Source organism: Musca autumnalis, unplaced genomic scaffold (genome assembly GCF_047663935.1).
Source record: "Musca autumnalis isolate F117 unplaced genomic scaffold, ASM4766393v1 scaffold_3, whole genome shotgun sequence".
Classification (NCBI taxonomy): Eukaryota; Metazoa; Arthropoda; class Insecta; order Diptera; family Muscidae; genus Musca; species Musca autumnalis.
This window is the reverse complement of record NW_027411866.1, coordinates 114,916,469-114,939,717: the sequence shown is the minus strand read 5'-3', so window position 1 is coordinate 114,939,717 and position 23,249 is coordinate 114,916,469. Positions and strand designations below refer to the sequence as shown.

At 36.2% G+C, this 23,249-nt stretch overlaps 1 protein-coding gene across 2 annotated transcripts in view; it reads right to left on the bottom strand.

Annotated features, from left to right (window-relative positions):
- LOC141397580 (uncharacterized) overlaps window positions 1–23,249 on the bottom strand; it is a 221,879-nt gene that overhangs the window by 98,986 nt on the left and 99,644 nt on the right. For both annotated transcript variants that reach the window (XM_073974015.1, XM_073974016.1), the window contains exon 3: window positions 19,020–19,116. The gene's annotated coding sequence lies outside the window, so the exon portion shown is untranslated. The remainder of the gene's footprint in view (window positions 1–19,019; window positions 19,117–23,249) is intronic.

Genomic DNA, 23,249 nt, shown 5'->3' with positions numbered 1-23,249 from the left:
AGAAATGACCAAAACTAAAGAAAAGAGTAATGACCAAAACAAAAAAGAAACATTCAACACTCAGTTCTATTGTGCATTTTATAATTATTTAATTATTATTTTTTTTTACAGGAGAAATACAAAAATGTATGTACGTGATGTGTGATATTTGTCATAGTGATTTTCTTTATACTAGGGTGTTTATCTTCGTTTCAGTGTAAGTTTTTGTTTTGTGTTTACAAAAAATTTCTCAAAGATGTGACGAGGACGTCAACAGGGGAACCTTGGTAGTATGAATATTTGGAACGAACCCTTGATTTGGGAAAAATATATACTTATGAATCTCAATTCAATATGCAGATGAAAATATGGAAATACTGACACACCTTTTAATATTCGAAATTTTTTATATCTTAAGTTAACGTTTGGTGAAATACAGACATTAAGAAGCAGTTGAAATGTGCAAATGTTTATGTTATTTTTAGCCCCACATATATTTGAGGAAACAGAAGTATAATGTAGGCATAGCAGTGATACCTTCATAAAACCAACTACGTCATATGATTAAGTGTTATAACGAATAAATTGGGAATATTAATCGTCTATAAATGATGTAGTGTAATTATAATTTGTTCGTCTGTTGCTTATTAGGGCTATGTAACAATATTTCAGATTCAATGCTTCTTGGCTCCTAAACGTCGTCCACAAGGTAGCATCTGTGGTACCTTTCCAGAGTAAAGGTAGCTTCTGTAGACCCTTTCCAGAGTAGAGGGTGCATCTATTGACCCTTTCCACAGAAAAGGGGTGCTTCTGCAGACACTTTCCAGAGGAAAGGGTGCTTCTATAGACCCTTTCCAGAGTAGAGGGTGCTTCTGTAGACTCTTTCCAGAGGAAATGGATGCTTCTATAGACCCTTTCCAGAGGAAAAAAGTTTTTCTGTAGACCCTTTCCAGAGTAGAGGGTGCATCTATTGACACTTTCCACAGAAAAGGGTGCTTCTGCAGACAGTTGCCAGAGGAAAAGGTGCTTCTAAAGACCCTTTTCAATGGATAAGGTGCTTCTGTAGACCCTTTCCTGAGAAAAGTGTGCATCTATTGACCCTTTAACAGAAAAGGGTGCTTCTGCAGACACTTTCCATCGGAAATCGTGCTTCTATAGAGCTTTTTTTACAGGAAAGGGTGTTTCTATAGACCCTTTCCAGAGAAAAGGGTGTTTCTATAGATCCTTTCCACAGGAAAGGATGCTTCTGTAGACCCTTTCCAGAGAAAAGGGTTCTTCTATTGACCCTTTCCACAGGAAAGGGTGCTTCTTTCGACCCTTTTCAGAGGAAAGGCTGCTGCTATAGACCCTCTCCCCAGGAAGGGGCGCTGAGAAGTGGTTTAGTGGAAGGTGCTAGATTTGAGCTAGAAAGGCATACGGACTGCAATCATTGACGTAAGAGGGGTAAAGTTTTGTTCCTCTTTATTCAAATTCAATGCAGTGTAGCTATTTGACTTCAAAATCCACAAAAAATATATGTATGTATATCCCACTCCAAAATGTCGTTGGTATATTCAAATACAATCATCAAAACCATACACAGCTGGCAGGCGTTTTAGGTTTGCTTTGGGAGATTTTCTTTCTACAACCCGTTTTTTTTGTGTTAACCCGATCTAATGCTTCTATGTAGCCAAACTCTTGGATTGAAAACTTATGGCGACTAAGCAAATGAATGACAGAAACACACACAAACAAAACAATACATACATACAGTGATGGATACAATATGACAGACAAACAAGCAAGTAAAAAACGCTCAGTCTTATGGTCAAAATAAACATAAATTGATTTGTTAGCAAATTTTGAACAATAACAATAACTTTATGACCCGTTTGTTCTGTGAGTAAACATTGTGGCAGCTTCTCCATATCTTGAGTAACAGCAAACAACAAACTAAGGTTATTTGCTTGCAAATTATATAGAATTAAAAAAAATCACAACCAAATAATAAACATTTAATGTTTAGTTTTAAGAAACAAATTTGCGCTAACTTTTTGTGTCTAATGTAATATTTAAGCAAATAAGAGTGTGTGTGGTTGTGGGAATGTGTCGTTTTACATGCGTATTTGTTAACTATAGGAAGGAGTTAAATGTTAATGATCACCTGGCCTTTTGTGTTAAATAGCCAATTTATTTTTCTTCATCTTCATTTTTGGTAGTTGTGGGGCTTTAACAAACATTTGGTCGTTGTTTGGTCGAGCGGTAATGGTAAAAATGTAGTCATTATTTTTGGCCACTATGCCATTTATCTCCCCCCTCAATGCAGCAACAGCCACATCATATGTGTACGTAGTTTGACATACAAGAAGTCCCGTTTTAATTAAGTTTGTTTTAGTTTTTATTACCCACCACAGGTTATGTCTTTCCACGATATTTTATCTACATTTTATTTTTTGCATTGAAATGTTTATGACTTCTATAGTGCATTTAGCGTTTTTGAGAGATAAAAAAATTAACAATTTCAGAGAATTGCTACAACGCATTTTAAATTTTAAGTGCAATGTTTACGTTTAACGTTGAACAATTTGGTTTGGTTTGTGGCTGGGTTTTTGTTTTATCTTGAGGCAACAAATGTTGTTGTTTTCGTTGATGAAACGTTTTTCTTGCTGTTTTACAAGTTTGTTTCTTAAGTCTTTCATATTTATGATTGAGTGTCTGTTTTTAAGTCTTTCGTAATAATGAATTCATAATTTAATGTCTGCCTCTTAAAACTTTTTGTACAGTACAATTATGTCAATATGGAGTAAGATAGAACTATGCTGATAGACCTCAACTGGCCACCTCATTGTCAAAAATAAGGAGAAAAATATCAATATGGTGGCACAACAAGCACGCTTCGAGATGCTTGTAGATGCCTTCCAGAGGAAAGCGTGCCTGAATAGACACCTTCCCGAGCAAAGGGTGCTTCTATAGAACCTATCCAGAGAAAATGGTGCTTCTGTACAACCTATCCAGAGAAAAGGGTGCTTCTATAGAACCTATCCAGAGGAAAGGGTGCTTCTATAGACACTTTCCAGAGAAAAGGGTGCTTTTATAGACACTTTCCAGAGAAAAGGGTGCTTTTATAGACACTCTCCAGAGAAAAGGGTGCTTTTATAGACACTTTCCAGAGAAAAGGGTGCTTTTATAGACACTCTCCAGAGAAAAGGGTGCTTTTATAGACACTTTCCAGAGGAAAGGCTGTTTCTATAGACCCTTTACAGAGGCAGGGGTGCTTCTATATACCCTTTCTATATACCCGTTCCAGAGGAAAGGGTGCTTTTATAGACACTTTCCAAAGGAAAGGGTGCCTTTATAGACACTTTCCAGAGGAAAGGGTACTTTTATAGACACTTTCCAGAGAAAAGTGTGATTCTATCGACATTTTCCATGGGAAAGGGTGCTTCTATAGACCCTTCCAGAGGAAAGACTGTTTCTATAGACCCTTTCCAGAGACAGGGGTGCTTCTATATACCCTTTTCAGAGGAAAGGGTGCCTCTATAGAACTTTTCCAGAGGAAAGGGTGCTTCTATAGACCTTCTCCAGAGAAATGCTTGGAAAGCAAATGAGAGCTGATTTTGTTGTAGCAGAAACATAGGTTTGTTTCAGGGATGGCAGCCGATGGCCGAAACACTATGATCCATCCGGAGCAAAAGAGCCCGCTACCTTGGGGGCGCCCTACAAACCCTGAGGTCCCAGAAATTGAAGTCAACAGACTAGTAGACGATCATAAGCGGAAAACGTTGCTAGACCACCTGAAGCAATCCAATATTACACCTGCTCCGAAAGCTGCAAGAATCTTCAAGTTTTCACTACGATAAACATTTTTACTGAAGAGAGAGAAATTAGTTTCCTTCCGTTTGTAAAGAAGACTAAATTTCGTTAAAACAATGCCGCTAACCTTCAAAACACCGAAATTCGGGAGGTGGGGGCTGCACAACCTTCAAAATGCCGAAAATCGGGAGGTACTGCTCTATGGGGGCTATATGAAGGCGTGGAACTATACCGACAAATTTAGAGGCTAAAGTTTCGTAACCCCAACGAATACTAAATACCAAATTTCAGCCATTTTGAATAAATATTGAGGCCACAACCTTCAAAATACCGAAAATCGGGAGGTACCGTTCTATGGGGGATATACATATGAAGTCGTGGACCCATACCAACAAAATTCTGGGGGAAAGTTTTATACCCCGAAAGAAAAATAAATACCAAATTTCAGCCATTTCGAAGGAATATTCAGGCCACAACCTTCAAAATACCAAAAATCGGGTGGTACCCTTCTATGGGAGCTATATCAAAACATGAACCGATTTACAATACCAAACATCCTAGGATTAATGGAAACTTCTATACCAAATTACAAAGTTCTATCTTATAAATTGCGATCTGTATCTTGATATCAGCAGACGGACGGACAGACGGACATTGTTATATCGATTTAGAATATATATATACGTTATAGGGTCTCCGAGGAATATTTCGATGTATTACAAACGGAATGACAAATTTAATTATACCCTCCACATTACAATTTTTTTTTGAAGAAAGTTTCTCGCTTAAGGACTATTTTTATGTGTATAATAATCCCACAAAAACATGTGAAGATCGGATCATCCGTTTTCAAGCTATAGTGGCACCGCTTTCAAAAATTGCATATTCCGTTTTAACGCTCATGTCTCAGCCAATTTTTGTCCGATTGACTCAAATATTTTTCCAACATAGTCTATTCTACCTGTAATTTAAAATGGGTCAATAAATAAAATTCGATTTTGTTAAATTTACCAGTGGCCATAACCCCTTAAAGAATCTTTTTCCAATACCACCAAATGTGGACTTTTAAAAGAATATTTTCGTCGAAGACCACCGAACGTGGACTTTTTAAAGAATCTTCGGTTTTCCTTTTTCACTTGCAAAAATAAACGGTCATTAAGCTCGATTGCAACGAGAAATTAATTAAAAATTTAAAGAGTATTTTTTCGAAGACCACCAAACGTGAATTTTTTTTAAGAATATGTTTTTGAACACCATCAAACGTGAATTTTTTTTAAACACCATCGTAGATGGATTTTTTAAAGAATATTTTTCGGAGACCACCAAATGTGCAATTTCTAAAGTGGAATTTTCAAAAGAATATTTTTTTGAACACCACCAAACATGGATTTGTCAAAGAATTTTTTTTCGAACACTGCCAAAGTTGAATTTTTTTATAACATATTTTTTCGAACACCTATTTTTCGAAAACCACCAAAGGTGGATTTTTTAAAGAATGTTTTTTCTTTTAGTATTTACCTGAATGATTCTTTTTTTATTCTTTGTTCTTTTTTCTCTGATTGTTGTTGCTGTAGCTTTGCTACTAATTGCAATTTCCCTTGATCTATTCTAATGTGCCAACAAATGACACTAACTGCCGCTTTTGCATGTGGAGCATTTCTAATTTCAGCACTTGGCAATGATATCAGCAATCATCAATCTCATTACCATTACGTTCTCTCCCATAATTATATACCCCATGATACCCCATAGTGGCGACCCAAATATAACTTATTTGAAAAACTCCATCGGAGTGGAAACACCGTATGTGGGTCAAAGTTTTACAAGTACAACTTCAAATAAGTTTCAAATGTTCTTTAATAAAAACAAAAACCAATTCAATTGATATTGAAGGAGTCAATATGAATTTGAAGAAAAAAAACATAAAACAGCAATTGGTTAACATATTAAAAAAGAAGAAAAAAGTAAGCAAAGTCAGAACCAGTTTCATGGCATGAATCAAAAACAAGTTGAAGCAAACAAGCGAGCATTGTTCGAACATTTGCTTTGCGGCATTGTTTCATGCTCTTGGCTCTGGATGTTAAGATATTGGCGGTCGACACAGGGTGCTGAACAATATTTGTAATTGTTGTTTTTGTTCTTGTTCAGAATTCTGCATGAATGAATGATTTTCAAGAACACCACCATCGCCGCAGTCATTCAAGCCATAAAAAAGAAGAAAAAAATCGCAGAAAATATGGGCTATGGTCAATGGTCAACAAATATGAAAATAAATGGCAATAAAACGAACCAACCACACATGTAATTTGTCTTAAACATTTTATACCTGAGAAAATGCATGAATTTCAGTTACCAATATTTGTTTTCTTTCTTTGCCAAAACGTTTAAAAACCCAAAGGAAATCCTCTCCCAAAACAAATTCAAATATTTACCAGCACCGAAATAAGCTCAACAACGGCCATGGCACGATAATTGTTCAAATACCAATCACATTTGCCGCCATTGCCGCCAGCCAGTATAATAACAGCAACCTTCATGTCACGACAGTCTGGCTAAAAAGGATGAGTCATTCAACATTCATTGATTCTAGAAATTTGTTTCAGCTTACGACGTTTTTATTAACCTCTCAAAAAATAAAGAGACGCCAACATACAGCAGCAACTGGTGAGAATTTTTTAATAGTGATGTTCAGGGCAGATATTTTGAAGATTCGTCACGATCAACGCTTGATTTCTTCTGTGTAAGGCGAAAAGGATGGTTTCAATTGTTTTTAGAAACCAATCTTTTCAAATAACCAGAACTTTTATGTTTACCGTAAGTACTTTTAACCGAACTTGTCCCGACACAGAACAGCTAAAAATAGATTTATAACCTCGCTAAAGTTTCGGTGGGGTATAACCCCAAAGCTACTGGAGTTAGTTTGCAGGGCAGTTGAAAAGATACAGTTTGGAGTATCGACCAGTACCACATGCTGGGTAGTGTCATCACTGCCCTTGCCCTCCCTATAGGAATTTAGATGGCTGCACCATCCCGAGCGTAGTTCAACCGTAATTACTTTGGTTTGTCATAGCACCTGACGCTTCCTCACACGATTGTTGTTTATGGCATCTGCGATTGTAATTGTATGATTGCTATTCAAACCTGCTTGATAGGCTTATTGATCTAGGGGGTTTCTCATGTAACGTTGTACCTCTCTTTCTAGATCTAGAATCTAGAAGATCCCAAACGACATCCCAGGGTAAAGAGGGGAGGTTTTATCAACCATATAGTGATTAGGATGGCTTACATAGTAACAACAGAGCAAGTACTGCAATGAGAGCATGTCTTTCTGTTGATGTACTGGACGAATCTATGTCTCCTCATGTAGATGGTCATATGAAGACGCGAGGAAGCGCCCTGTTGCAGTTCACAGGGCGCCATTCTGACAAGTTTGAATATGTTCTATCGCGTTATAAGTGGTCAACAAAGTTTCTTTATCTGCACGCCAAGCGCTTCTGGCTACTGATTTGAGGATCTTGATCCTACATCTCAGCTTGTCGCAAATATATGTGGCATGAGCGGACGAAGTGAACATGCTGTCGAATATGTCCCCTAGAATCTTGGGGTATTTAGTGGTCGGAATTCCTCTACCATCGACTATGACACTCAAAACAGTACTCACCTCTGCAGAATATATGGTGATAGAGTAGTCGTAGACTTAGTGGCGGATATTTGCATATTCCTCACATGGAACAATGTGTTAAGATCAGTCAAATATAAGTTCAGCCTTTCACAAAAGACTTCAGGAAAGGTACATGACGCCACATACGTTTAGATCTCAATGCCGCCTGGAATGGGTGAAATACGGAGGGGTAGATGTTAAACAGTTTTCAGAGATGTCACCCTACTTCGGGGAATTCCCTGTTTCACATTACGGGGCTTGAACGTCTTGTTCCAGAATTCCATGTACGACTGGTGTTCACACAGATAATACATTCGCCAACGTTTCAAACTTGACCAGAGGATTGTCTGCACTATGTGTGGGGTCCTTGACAGCCTTATCAAAGACTTCTGATAAGTCGAACGCCACCAACACCTATCGCTCGACTTGCTCTGGTTGAGTCCTCGACTAATATATGTTGAAATGGCGTGCAGCACTGTTCTGCTTACGGAACCCATGCTGATGATCGGCAACTGGATAGATATTTCTGATGCTGGGGAGGAGTAAAGCCTCAAGAGTCTTTGCTACGTATGGCAAAAGCGAAATCGGTCTGTGCGATTCACCTTTGGTGGCATTCTTGTCTAGTTTCAGTAGCGGTACCACTCCGTCCATTTTCCAGAATTCGGGAACGATGTGGGTGGTTATCAATAACTTGAGAACTTTGGTGTAATGCTCGACGCTTTGGATGATTTAGCGTTCTTTTTGGCATTCGCAACATCATCCATTGTAAATTTTTCTGGTTCCTCTTCAACAGGAAGAGATCTAATGCGACGTATAACTCTTCCCTTCGCCCTGTCACTTACCGGGGTACTCGGCAAACTGTCGATTAAAATAACTTGAGCACCTCTTTGGATCAGTCAGCGAAACGTCACCAAATGTAACTGAGGTCCTATCTTTATTCTCTCCATGGTTCGAGAGTAACTTAACCCGCGCCCACAATTCACTCCAATGTTACAATTCTTCAGATGATTAACCACTTGTTTCGCTTATGGTCACCGACCAACCTGTTAATTTCGAGTGTCAGCTACCAGACTTTGTGGTCACGGGGTTGGCTCGATGAAGCTCATCACGCTTATTTGCTAATCGCGTCGCCTCTGCTGGGAAATATGGTCTCACTTCGTCTGTCAACTTTTATTTGAACTTTTCATTCATAATTTTGCTTTTTAACTTTACCGATATTTGTCGGAAACTCAAAAAATGAGTTAGAGAATCGCACTACAGGTCACAGAATGCCGCAACTCGTAGTGAGGATTGAAGTCCACTAAGACCAGTCAGTTATGACGTATCAAGAGCGGACTTATGTTGGCGAGAGGTAGTTTAGTTTTTCCGAATGGTGACATTTATTTAAGATAGTAGTCAAACATTTGGTTGGACTATACCTTACTCCTTGTGCGTTGATACCATCAACTTGGACCAACTTTAGCGGATTTTCTATCTATTGATTCTACCATGATGCCTTTGTCGTCGGTTTAAGCAAATAACATTTTAATTACTCCTTACCAGAGTATACTGGATACGATCTTATATGCGATTGGGAGCATACTTCTACCTCAACATTGGAGAATGTTGTCTTACTTCCTTTTTGTGAACGAGGCATGTAACTCCCATTTCATTGGTTTATTTTATTTACAGACTAACCACAATATGATGCTAATCAGGTTATAAAAGTGTTGCTTCCATTCGATATATTTCGGTATGTAATCCATTGGATTTTCCTGTCCTATTCCTTGGCGAGAACCTTGGCGAGGGGACAATGTCTTGACATTGTCTTTTCGTAAAGCTATTGGATAAGTTGAGCGAAGTAATGTTAAATCGGGTGCCAAACTTTGCTGCAAAAAGGTAGTGGTCGGAATAGATGTTTGCTTCACGAATCGATCGATTTTACTTCCAATAATCAGTTTAGTGTCTTGTAACTTCATATTCTTCTACTGTATAGCACTGGCATTGCATAGCCTAGCATGCAACGTCCTATTACTTTATATGAAGTCAACAAGGTTTCTTCGTCGGCTTCCCTAGGGCTGTCAGTCAGCGACGTCCAATAATCGGTAAGGTAAGGGGTATTATGTCCTTGTGCATTTGTATGAACATGCATAAGGAATAACTTTCTGAGTCGACATTTTGAGTTTTTGTTAATATTCTACATCAAATTATGAGTGTTTTAAATTTGTCATATGCTCTAACCATTTAAAAAAGGTCAAACACCAATAAACAAACCATAAAAATACATTTTTAATATTAATTTTTAATTAATTTCTCGAGTTTAATGACCCTTTATTTTTGCAAGTGAAAAAGGAAAACCTAACCACTGTGCAGCGGATGTTTCCAACTACATATCAATACTTTATTAAGGAATCATTACTTTAATCGCGGCATATTAAAGTAGAGCTTTTATCGAAACAAATGTTTGGAATATTAATCGATTGTTTTTTTAATGAATTGATTTTAAAAGCTTTATGCCGCTCTTTGCAGTAATAGCTTCCTGATAATCTGCAATCATTACCTGTGTGGGTCACTTCGAGATAAATTAATTATATTGAATTTAATTGTTAGTTAGAACGTGGGAAAATTTCACTCTAATAAAATAGTTCCACAGCAACACCTGATGTAATATTAATTTCCAATGAAACTCCTTAGCACTGCAGAATTTCGAGATGAATAATAAATTCATACGTATTTTCAAATTGCCAATGATTAAAATGATGTTGTGAACATTTGTGTGATTGAAATGCAAGGCAATAAAAACCAACACACTGTCAAATAAAGTTCTATGTAATTGAGACGGCTTCTATAGCAGTGCATAACTAGTTTTGGAACAGTCATCAATATGTCTAAAAGAGACAGCTGTTGGCCAAACCAAGTCTTTTCTTAGTTTTGAAAAAACAAAAATGCTAAAAATATATAAAAATATGTGCAGATTTTTCTTCGTTATATTTTGTAGCAAGGCTGTATAACCTCGTCAAAAGAACGTGTTCTCATGGTTTGATGTCAGTCCTCAGGGCATGTGGAAGACGATTTTTTGTGAAGATTTTTTAACTGTATAATATATTTTGGAATGGAATGAACATGAGCATTACACAATACGTATTTCAAGTAAAGTTGCCTAATTAGTTGGCCACTAACTGGCTACTTTTCCTACAAACAGAACTTCGAATAGATTTCAAATATACATAGTCAAGATTTAATGAAGAGAGTTCTCCCACCCGTTCTATGACACCCGATAACACCGTTCGACAATTTTCGAAAAATTGCGATACCCCTGAACCGGACTACATAAGTCTGAAACTATAGAAAAAATGGAGTGGCACTTAAGATTTTTCTTTTTCTCATCCTGTTGACCTTTATATTAAGGAAATTGGACCTTGACGATTTTTTTTGAAGATGTGGTTTGGTGGGTTTTATGTGTTCAGAATTAGTTCTTTAAAACAAGATCTACAACTTTGCCTCCTAGAGAAAATTAAAATTCTATCGTTTTAGCAAATATGAGCCTGGCAAAGCTCAAACCTTTTAGGGTCCATAACCGCGCAAGTTAAGTAACGCTCGTACCTTGGATAGATGGAAGATAGGACTTCAGTCACGTTTTGCGACGTTTCGCTGACTGATCCAAAGAGATGTGCAAGTTATTTTAAACGTCAGTTTGTCGAGCACCCCCATAGTGACACTGCGAATAAAAGAGTACAACGTCGCATTAGATCTCTTCCCGCTGAGAATAAACCGCCACAATTCGCAAAGGGTGTGTCATCAGGAACGCTAAATCATCCAAAGCGTTGGGCCCTGATGGAATCTCCATGGTAAAACTGAAACAGTGGCGGCTGTGGAATATCTCACTAAAGTTCTCAATCTGTCGCTAGGCACCCACATCCCACATGGTCAGGGTCGTCCCGCTACTGAGGCCAGGCAAGGATGCCAGCAAAGGTGAATAGTACAGGCCGAATTCGCTTTTGTCGCCTGTAGCAAAGATCCTTGCGGCTTTAAACCTCCCCCGCGTCAGAAATAGTTATCTGGTTTCCGATCAACAGCATGGGTACCATAAGCAGCTACATATATTAGTCGATGACTCAACCAGAGCAAGCCGTGTGATAGAACAGTGATGGTGGCGCTTGACTTATCAAAAGCCCTTGGAAACTGTGAAGCACTCCACGATATTTGAGTACATCGAGCAGACAAACGTCCGGCCAAGTTTGAAACGTTGGATAATCAATTATATGTGTGGACGCCAGTCGTACGTGGCAGGGACGTACGCAGGATTTCATATCGGGGGGGCCCAACTTGACCAAAAATCATTTAAGATAAAAATGTTGTGTATAGTTACGTAAAGCTATTTTAACGGTATTTTAGTTGATTTTATGTATATGCAATATTGGTACAAAGTATATAATTCAATAGAGAGAGATCACAATATTTTAGATATAAGATTGAAATTTGGTACAGAGTATAATATATTAGTCCTTGGATGTTAACGTTCGGTATAGTCCCCATACAAAAGTTTTTAACCAAATTCTCAAACAGAATTGAAGCTATAACTAAAAAATCTTTCAAATCAACCACATTAGCTCTTATTTGGCATTTTAGGTTCTAAATCCCGCAGAGAATTGCTTTCGAAAGATTTTATACAATTCGGGGCTATTAGCATAATTTTTAAAAATATCGTTAGTAATATGGATTTTGGAAATTCTTTTGGTGAGAGAACCTTCATGCAAAAAATGATTAAGTTGGAACCCCGTTCGAATAAAGGAATTGCATTCTCGAATATGTCGAATAGAGATATGCAGTGTTTTAATACGATGGAGGATATAAACACTTCGGCCCGAATATAACGCCTTTTCTTCTTGTTTAAAGTACATATCCAGATATCACACACTAACTTCAGTCCCATTAAAAAAGTTTTGTATTACACTATGCAACACTGAAAATGCAAACAACTTCTAGTATGCATTTTTTGAAAGTACATATTTAGACTAAAAAAACCCTAGTAGGGTTTTATCATGTCAGATCCAGTTCGGATTTTATGGCCTCATCTAAACCGGGCTAAAACTACAGTTTTTTCCATTTATCGGGCCTTTATATCAGAAACGTGTATAAATTTGGCCTTGCTGTCTTTGGCAATATTGTAGCCCTAAACCAGTTGAACTTATCTTTTGAATAGATTGCATAAGAAAAACTCCATCTAGGGTATAAAAATCGATAAAATATAGAATATTTTACATAATTTCTGAAATTCTGGTCAGTATCAGCTAAGCTATTGGGATTTGAACCAAGCAATACTCTGCAAAAATCTTCCAAATGAAGTTCTCAGTAATTTTTCAGAGCATTCTGAAACTCTAAAAACCTTACTTCATGTTGTTTCAGCGGTATTTTGTACCATGTCTTTTAGAACACGTATTTCAAACATAGTTCACACCAACTGTTTATTCTCGAATTTCGGATTTCACCACATTATTGACATATTTATTAAATCGTCGTTGAAAAATATACTGAAAACAACGTGATAGAGGCTTTTTACAACAATGGCATGTTCTGAAGAGTTGTGTATTACATTTCAGCGAATATTTCTCCAAAAGAACACATTAAGAAGAAATTAACGGTTTTGGAGATATGGTGCGAAATGTATACAAATTGTGGAAATTTTCGATATTTTATAAAATTTGAGACAATAAATGTAGTTTTTCGAGTTCATTATTTCTACAAAAAATGTATTCTTGTCCTTATCTAAAAATTTGCTTCTGAGTTGAGATGAAGATTCACATAGGTTTCAGAGATATAGAGCATAATTTCTTTAAAAAGTCAATATTTAACCATGTTTAGATGGGACCATAAAATCTATGCTGGATCTGACACAACAAAACCCAACTAGGATTTTTATCGTTTGGGTCCGTACTTTCAAACAATCCTCTGATCAAAATTGTTTACACAAGATTACCTTATTGTAAGAAAATAATATTCTTTAATGTCATAAGAACACCAACAATTTACTGTTTAACGAGAAGTGATAGAGTCCATGAAAGCCTACAAAAAATTCAGAAAATTACAATAAAAAAGAAAACATTTTTATCAGGAGCCGGGCGATGCAATCTTCGATTCATAGATTCCGAACTCGCAGTACTGTTTGAGACTACGCAAAAACATGGCCGAAAAAATATCTCTTAAAAAAGCTCGGCAACAATGTAATTAAGTCCTGAAAAAATAGGTTAAGTCTGATACCTCAATGGTTGTTGTTCCCGCTTATTTTTATCTTAATTGTATGATTAGATTTTTATGGACTCGATGGCATTAAAAACTTTCCAAAGACCAAATACTTCTGTCGGCACCGCGGAGGCAAACTTATAAAAATTCATAACTTTTGTTTTCTGGAAAACAAGTAAAAAAGAAACAGTCGGGTTTGCCGGCAGAGATATACCTTCAGTGTGTGTGAGTTGAGACTTTTATATATAGGATGATCGAATACGGCCAACATAGCCACATTTTTTTTCTAAATTGTATAGCCAGGAAGTTTCAGAATTTCGTGTCCTGTTTGGAGGTATAAACGATTGTTGGCGTTGCGAATAAATGCTTATGTTGTGCTCAAAAATTTGACTACGATGAAATCGCAAAAGTTTTGCGCTTTTGTACAGAAGATACCTGATATCTACTTTTGGAAGTCATTCCGTTTGATAGTTATGGTGTCAAGCCGTCAATTTAGTTGGTCGCCGTAAGATTTAAAGCTTTTGGACCAATCCTGACATAACCATGGACTTATCCACGACAAATACGATATCGCTATAAACAAGACCGCAAGGAGTACCATTGGCCAAAATGTGCAATGGATCCTCGAATAGCCTTCAACTACACTTATGTTGAACCTTTGTGAGGAATGTATCCGAAGATGTTGTCCCAAATAGACCCTCTTGGTACTTGATATATGTACGTTTGGAAGTTATTTTAGAATGTTCAAAGTTTCAGTCAAATCGGATAATTGAAATGTTGTGTTGGAGGTACCTGAAGGACTGAATCGATATATTCCATATTCGGACATAAATATCCCTCGAAAAAATCGATTTGAACTTTCGAGAGTTATTGTGCTCAAGAGTGGACCGATATGACTTAACGTTTGGACAAAATATTGCGAGATCCAAAATGTGGACAATATCCGTTGATCTGTTCGAGAGTTAAAATGCGCTCGAGCCAGACAGACGGATGAACTGGGATAAATCGACTCCAAATCTTTTGACGCGTGTTTCGTCAAAACATATGATTAGTATAACTACATTACATTGATGAGGTACATTTTTATCGTTAGCCTAACGGCTGAGGGTACAAGATCACGGTGTTCTTAAACCAACGTTAAATGAAAGGAGCTTACAACTGGGAAGTTTTTGCGATGTTCATAGATGAGAAAAATCCAAAAACAAGAAAAAATCGTTGCAGGTATTTTTAAATAAATCGCGGCCAAAGTTCACATTTTTAGGTTTATTTTATTTTAGAATTATTTATTTTATCACTTTTTGATGCACAACAACAAGTTGATATAAAATAGGAATACAAAATTCTGAGTAAGGCAATAAAACAATTTTTAAATTGGTTTTCGAGATATACTCCACGAAGAACCCTTGATATGTCGCACATATTGTCCAATAGACATTTAATTTCATGTACTTCTAATCCGCACAATACTGGATTTGTAATCGTTTTGAATACAAAATGAGTTAAAAGCCTCAAGACCTTTACATTCATTACAGAATTCCAAAACACTGGCATGGCACAAAGAAGGAATTCAGTTTTTACTGGAAGTTCCTCTCAAAAATAGTATTGAAACATTTTTTTTAATGTATCTTAGACAACTTAATAAAGTACATTTTCAGTACAGAACCTTCAGAACAATATATGTTTTTTTTTTTTGAAATTTCAAAAACAAAAAATATTTTAGAGAAAAAAAACGTAATAATTTTTTAAAGTAGCTCAAAAAATTTTATCGGACCAAACCATTTCGGGTGGGGGCCCGAGGCCCCCTGTGCCCCCCCCCCCTGCGTACGTCCCTGGTACGTGGAATTCAGGAACAAGAAATCAACTTCGGTAGAGTGAAAATAGAGTTCCCCAAGCACCAGTATGGTCCGCGAAGGTGCCGAGACATAACGATTTTGGGAGTTATGTCCGGCTTGGTTTGCGGACATAACTCCAAAATTTTGTGGGAGCTATGTCCGACCCCCCTTAGCGTACATAAGACCCAATGGGAGTTATGTCCCTTTTTAAAATGTAAGTGATTTTTATTTAAATACAATTTTTATTTCAAATGTATAAGAAAAAAAAATTAAAAATTAACTTTAAGTTCATATCCATTTTTCATTTCATAAAATAATTTATAATTGATTTAAATTTTTTAAGAAAATTAAGTACAAAATAAGCAGTAGCCATCTCAAATCGAACTATATTCAAAATTTGCTCTCAAACCTAAACGAAAAATGCTGCCTACAGGAAAATGAAAAGTTTTTGTTAAAATTCGCTGATACTTTCTGAAAAAAGATAAGCGCCGCTTGCGAAAATATATTTAAAAAATCGCGCGAGTTTTTTCAAAAATATTTTCACAATTTAAGAAAATAAAAAGTTTTTGTAAAAGTATTCAAATACTTTCTGAAAAACGAAAAGCGCCGCAGGCAAAAATTTTAAAAAAATCGCGCGATTTTTTACAAAAATATTTTCACAATTTAAGAAGGTAATAAGTTTTTTTTAAATATTCGCGATTTTTTACGAACATATTTTCACAATTTAAGAAAATAAAAAGTTTTTGTAAAAATATTCAAACACTTTCTGAAAAACGAAACGCGCCTCAGGCGAAAATATTTTTGTAAAAAATCGCGCGATTTTTTTCAAAAATATTTTCACAATTTAAGAAAATAAAAAGTTTTTGTAAAAGTATTCAAATACTTTCTGAAAAACGAAAAGCCCCGTTGGCAAAAATTTAAAAAAAAAAATCGCGCGATTTTTTACAAAAATATTTTCAACATTTAAGAAGATAAAAAGTTTTTGTAAAAATATTCGCGATTTTTTACGAAAATATTTTCACAATTTAAGTAAATAAAAAGTTTTTGTTAAAGTATTCAAAAATATTTTCACAATTTAAGGAGGTAAAAAGTCAAAAATATTTGTGAAAAAAATCGCGCGATTTTTTTGAAAAATATGTTCACAATTTAAGAAGATAAAAAGTGTTTGTACATATATTCAAATACTTTCTGAAAAACGAAAATATTTTTTAATAAATATCGCGATTTTCTTAACAAATATTTTTACAATTTAAAACTTCTCCTAACTGCTACTTACATAATTTCGGGCATAATTTCGTTTTTAACTAATTTTATGAAATCAGGAGGATTTTGTGGATACTTCGGGATTGGTTGGCACTTAGGCCTTCTCAAATGTATAATTCCGCTTACATTCTAACTTCTACTCCAAAATTTAAAAAAATTATAACTATAAATTTCAAAATTAAGCAAAGAAATAATTTATAAATTAAGAAAAACTCGTTGGGAGTTATGTCCGCTATTTTTTTGGGTGTTATGTCCGCTTTGCTTCACGGACATAACTCCCAACGAAATTTGGGAGTTATGTCCGCAAAGCGCAGCGGACATAACGCCCAAAATCATTTTGGGAGTGATGTCCGTGGGAGTTATGTCCGGGCACCGTCCGCGAATATAAGTGCAACCTGAGAATTGCGAGAGAGTACCTCCTCACGTTTTCAGTGGACTATCCTTACGATGAGACAAATATTCTGCCAGTACAGCAACCCAATGGCATGCTTTCGTTGCAGTACTTGTTCGGGTGTTACCGTGACAGCCATCCTAATCACCATATGATGGATAAGACCACGCGCCCAGGCATGTCAGGAGGGATCTTTATGATATAGAAAGAGAGGTCCAGCTTTACAAGAGATAGCCCCTAGACCAACAAACCTATCAAGTAGGTTTAAATCGCCCACAGATGCAGTCGCAAATGCCATAAACAACTATCGTGTGAATTCGGTCCTCGGAGAACATCTCCCAAATTCCTGTAGGGCAAGGATCGATGACACCGTGCGAATCATTTGCCCAGCATGCGGCACAGTGCCCCATTCCCCCTGCCCTGCCAAACCTACACAATTAACTCCAAAAGTTTTGTGGTTACATCCCATCGAACTGGTGACAGACCCAGATCCAGATTAAGCAGAACAAGTAAAAAACATTTTATGCTCTCCACCATAAATAATCTGAACTAAAATGGTTAGGTGCAAAAATTATTCGGCCTAAATGCCTAAAATTGGTCAAAAAATATATAAAAAATGATTTCAATATGTTGTTACCTTTATATGGAGATATATCAAAAAATGGACTTCTGTGGACGATTTTTTGTGGTGAAGTTTCGTGACCACAGAGAACCTCAAACGTGAAATTTCAGCTGGTTCAGATAAAAATTGTAGCTAAAATCCTCACAATGGAAAGGTAGAGAAGTTTCGGGACCACTGAAAAACTAGGCAAAATTTCAGCTAGTTCCGCCAAAAATTGTATTTAAAATCTTCAAAATACCTAAAATCGGGGGATACCGTTAAGTGGGAGCTATTCCAAAACATGGGCTAATGTTGACGATTTTTGGTGGGTAAGTTTCGTGACCTCTGAAAACCTCAAGTGTCAAATTACAGGTAGTTCGGTTAAAAATTGTAGGTAAAATCCCCAAAATACCGAAAATCGGGGGGTACCGTTATATGGGGGCTGTCCCTAGCATGGACCTATCTGGATAATTTTTGGTAGAGAAGTTTATTGGTCATTCAAAACATCAAATGTCAAATTTCAGCTTGTATGGTAAAAAAATTGAGCTAAAATCCCAAAAATACCTTAAATATGGAGGTACCGTTATATGGGGGCTATTCCAAAACATAGACATATTTTGATAATTTTTTTGTGGAGATTGGGTACATTAAATGCCAAATTTAAGCTAATTTAGCTAAAGGCATTTTTTGGTGCCCAAAAAGTGATTGGACGAAATGGGTTTCAGACAATTCGGGTTTGATTTAGTCCTGTCTGTCCATTGTAATTGCAGAAGGTACTGCACATGTATACTAAGGCTATAACCAAAAAATACCACGCCATGCGAAATGTTGCCCTGATAACGAAATCGGGCGTTTTAGTTCGATTGTGTGAAAAAAGTTCCCACACCGATAAAGATTTCTCAAGACTTTTGCATAATTTTTTCTATGTAAAATTTTCGGTTTAATTTTTGATTTATTTAAGTTAAAATTTGTTTTTACATTTGTTGTATTTTTATGGTATGTTTATTGGTGTTTGACCTTTTTAAATAGTTAAAACATAAACAACTCAAAAACCTCATATTTGGATGCAAAATAAGAAAAAAGTCAAATTTTTAACTTTGATCTTAAATTATTAAAATATTTCTATCCGTTCAAAAGTTACAGAGTATTGACCAACAAAGCAGAGCAATAGCAGCAACCAAGCCAAATGAACATAATTTTTCGAATATGTATTTGAAGACAATAATAATGAGGGCCACAATCACGGGTTGGATTGATTTTAATTTTCAAATTACTACTTACCTTTCTTTAAAATTTGAGTTTCTTGTTCATGTTACTCCAGCCGAGTTAAATTTTTAGCTTATCGGAAAAAGATGTCATTAAACACTATGGTTATTTCCTGAAAAAAAACGAGAGAAAGAGATGAACAGTTATTGTTTAAACCAATTTTGTAGAAAAACATTTAAATTGTAAAAAAGTAAACAATCTCAAATGACTTCCTCTAAATTATAAAAGAAAATAAACAACAGCGACACAAGGAAATCCATGAAAAACTGCATCCATTTTCTTCGCAATTTACAAAATTAATTGCAAGAAATTATTGCATTCAAAGAGTGTTCAGTTCGTGCCAACATTTCAATTAATAAAAAAAGAGAAATTTCCATTCGTAAATACAGCAATTTTAAATAAATTAAATATAGAAAAAGACAACAATAAACAACAGCAACATTTCTTTCTGGAAACTCTCCCCCCCCCTATTTTGTCACTAATTGCTAATCATTTGGAACCAACTGTTGCTTACATGAGATCCGGTCCAGATGATGTTGGTGGCTTGGACAACGACAACCATGACGACAGCAACAACAACATGCAAATTAACAACAAATTGTCATATACATACATCGTACATACATATGTATGTAAGTATGCTCCAAAGTCCAACAGCAGACATCCTGAATTTGTTGTTGCCGGTGTCTTTCCTGCCACCAACATGTGGGGACAACTGTTAAAAAACAATTTTCTGACAAATGAAACATAAAAACTGCCACAATTTCACATTGATTGCCTTAGTCCAAATTCACGAATGAATTTCGCCAAAAAAAAAAAAACAGTAACAGTAAACAGTAAAAAACCAGCAACAGCTGGACCCGGTTGTTACCTAGTTTGTAGGATGCTGCTACTGTTGTAGTTTCATTCACCATAATTAGTGTAAGTTTGCATGTCATGTGAATGGAGTTGTACACAACATATGCTTAATTTTGAAAATATTGTCAATTTGGCAATAAAATAAAACCAAAAAGTTGGTGGATGTTGGATGGATATTCAGTGAAAGTTGAAATATAAATATAATTTATGGTTAAATGTTACTGCTGCACTTTTTTACTGGTCAAATCTATGGTCAGTATGACATACTCGTATGAAATATAGTTCAAAAGTTTGTAACAAATCAAAATAACGTTTTAGAACCCACATTTATAGTTGCAAATAATAAGTATCCCTACGAAACGAGTCGATCTGGCTATGAATACAATTTCACCTATTTTAACCAAAGAAGATTTTGTCGATTCCAAACCCTAACCCAACGACTCCACAAGAAATTCCGTCACGGCGACTGACGAACGGAAGAGCACACATGACCAGAACGACTCAAATCTACTCGTACCGATTGTATGTATAGTATAGTCTCGATAATCCGGACGCTCGTTAATCCGGACAATGCTTACCGCACCGCTTCCGGACACTAAAAATATTTACACTGTAGACTCGGTAATCCGGACACACGGCAATTTGTTTACCCCAATAATCCGTATACTCATTCATTTTCTTCTACATTGAGTTATTTCTGTTATTCATTTTATTGTTTGCTGTGGTAATTTGGTTTTTACAGGGTTTTATTTTATTAATAAAAAAGTAAAAAACACTGTATTTGTATTTCCTGACAGAGATATACCCAAGGCGAATTTAACAAGGTGATCCAGAAGGCGAATTCAGGCCGTAGTCTTCATTTTCTGTCAATTTTTTTGCGCGAAATATCCACAAAAGGTAAAAGAAAACGGTAAAATATTCTTCGCGTATTTTACAAAATCTTTATTTTTTAGACATAAATTCTTTATAGAAGCGAAATATTTGTTATTTATTTTTGATTAAAAATATGTTTTGACAACAAATAAAGACATCAGTTGGTATTATTGTATCACCTTCTTTCTTGCACCATGGATATACCCTTAGCATGTGTGAATTGAAACACTTTTTTCCCAAAAACAAAAAAAAAAAATTATGTATTTCGCGGGGTTGTTAAAATTCTACGTTTATGAGGTACTGCGCGTACAATTTTAGCGAATATTTTGGAACTTTCGAGTACCACCTTCGAATTTCTTCTAATATTCGAAGAAATATTACGATATCCAAAGTTTGGATGAACGCAGTATTCGGTTCGAGCTCTCCAGCCACTACATCCGGTGCCACAGGGAATTTTTACAACTTTCGGGCTGTTTTCTCAAGAAGTATGGACTTGCCCCCGAAAAAACTCTTACTGTCGTAAATGATGCAGCCAAGTAAAGTAGCTTCAACAAAAATCAAAGTGATTCGAGAGCAGTTCTTAAAGTGAATTTATCCGAAATTTTGTGTGGTAGCTACCCAAAGGCGTGGACAAATATAGTCCATATTCGAACCTGATCTGTATCTATATTAAGATGTGTAAAGTATGTACCAAATCGGTCACTCCCTTCAAGGGTTATCGTGCGCATAATTTTTCTGAAAATTTTTTAACTTTTGTTGGGGGACGTACCTGAAGGAGTGGACCGATATGGCTCATCTTCGAACTTAAACTAGGTTTGGAAAGAAAACATCACGAAAGCCAAAGTTTGGACCGAATCGGTCGAAGGTTATCTTGCTCTCCAACCACTACGCACTGTGTCATAAGGGTTTTTTGCAACTTCCAGGCTATTTTCTCAGGAAGTATGGACTTGCGAACTTTTGTGGGGGAGGTACCGGAAAGTGTGGACCGATATAACCCATCTTCGAACTTAAACTAAGTTTGGACGAAATATTGCGAAAGCCAAATTTTGGACCGAATCGGTTGATCCGTTCGAGAGTTATCGTGCGCTCCAGCCAGACAGATAGACGGACGGACATGGCTAAATCAACTCTAAATTTTCTGAAACGGATTTCGTTCAAACATACTTGGGGTCTTGTAGAAGCTACTGCACATGTATAATATAGCCAAAAAAAAAACCACACCATACGAAATATTGCCCTGATAACGAAATCGCGTATTTTAGTTCGATACGGTGAAAAAAAGTTCCCGTGGTAATTTTATATGGGGGCTATATCAAAGTGTGGGCCTATTTTGACAATTTTTGGTGGAAACGTTTGTGACTGCAATATGTGAATCCAAAGGGTGTGTCTTACGGCACACTATGTCACAATGACCAACCTAAATGACTGAAATTTGGTGGTTAGTCTTCGGCAGAGGTATGAAACATTCCCACGGAGAATTGTGGGTGTAGGAACACGTTTTAATATAGCCCCCATAGAAAAGTACCACCCGATTTTCGGTATTTTGAAGGTTTTTGTTCTCATTATTATACAGAAATTGCTAAAATTTGGTATATAGACTCATTTGGGGCATAAAACTTTCACCTAGATATTTTTCGGTATAGGTCCACGCCTTCGTATAGCCCCCATAGGACGGAACCTCTCGATTTTCGGAATTTTGAAGGTTTTAGGCTCATTATCACACCGAAATAGCTGAAAATTGGTATTTAGTCTTCGTTGGGGGTATAACACTTTTACTTAGCAATCTGTCGGTATATGTCCTCGTCTTCATATAGCCCCCGTAGAACCGTATTACCCTCAATATCCCCCTGAAATGACTGAAATTTGGTGTTCAGTCTTCATATTTTTTGTGACCTTATTGAATACATCAAACAACTACAATTTTCCTTTAAAAATGTTTTTGGCCGATTAATGGTCAAAAACGGCCCATTTTGGTAAAAAAAATCGAGTTTTGATTTTCGCTGTTCACCATTTTCCTTAAAATTGATATTTTTAAAAGTGTATCCGTTCAAAAGCAAGATTATTACGTACTTAATAAGCCCACAAAAGTATATGATGATCGGTCCATTCGTTTTCGAGCTATAGCCAACAACGCCAAACGCTTTGTTAAAAAAGGGGGTAACCACTGAGTGAGGCGGTCACTGAAAAAGAGAAATAACATATTCGTCTGCAAACTGGAACCTTTATACATTTGAAGTACCCACTTTTCACAACTCAAACAGCAAATAATATCGACATACACTTTTATAAAAAATTTTCCCCACTCCACTAATTTAAAAATGTGGTTCACAAAATCGATGGGCTATGTACTACAGACTTGGGTTGCTGTAAACACCACATGATCACTATTTACTTACAAAAAAATTAAATCCATGTTAATTACATTCGAATCGACTGTAAAATTTATTTTAGAACGATAAATTACTTTAAATATGAAAATGTTGGAGTTATTAATTTTAGTAAAATAAGGACAAA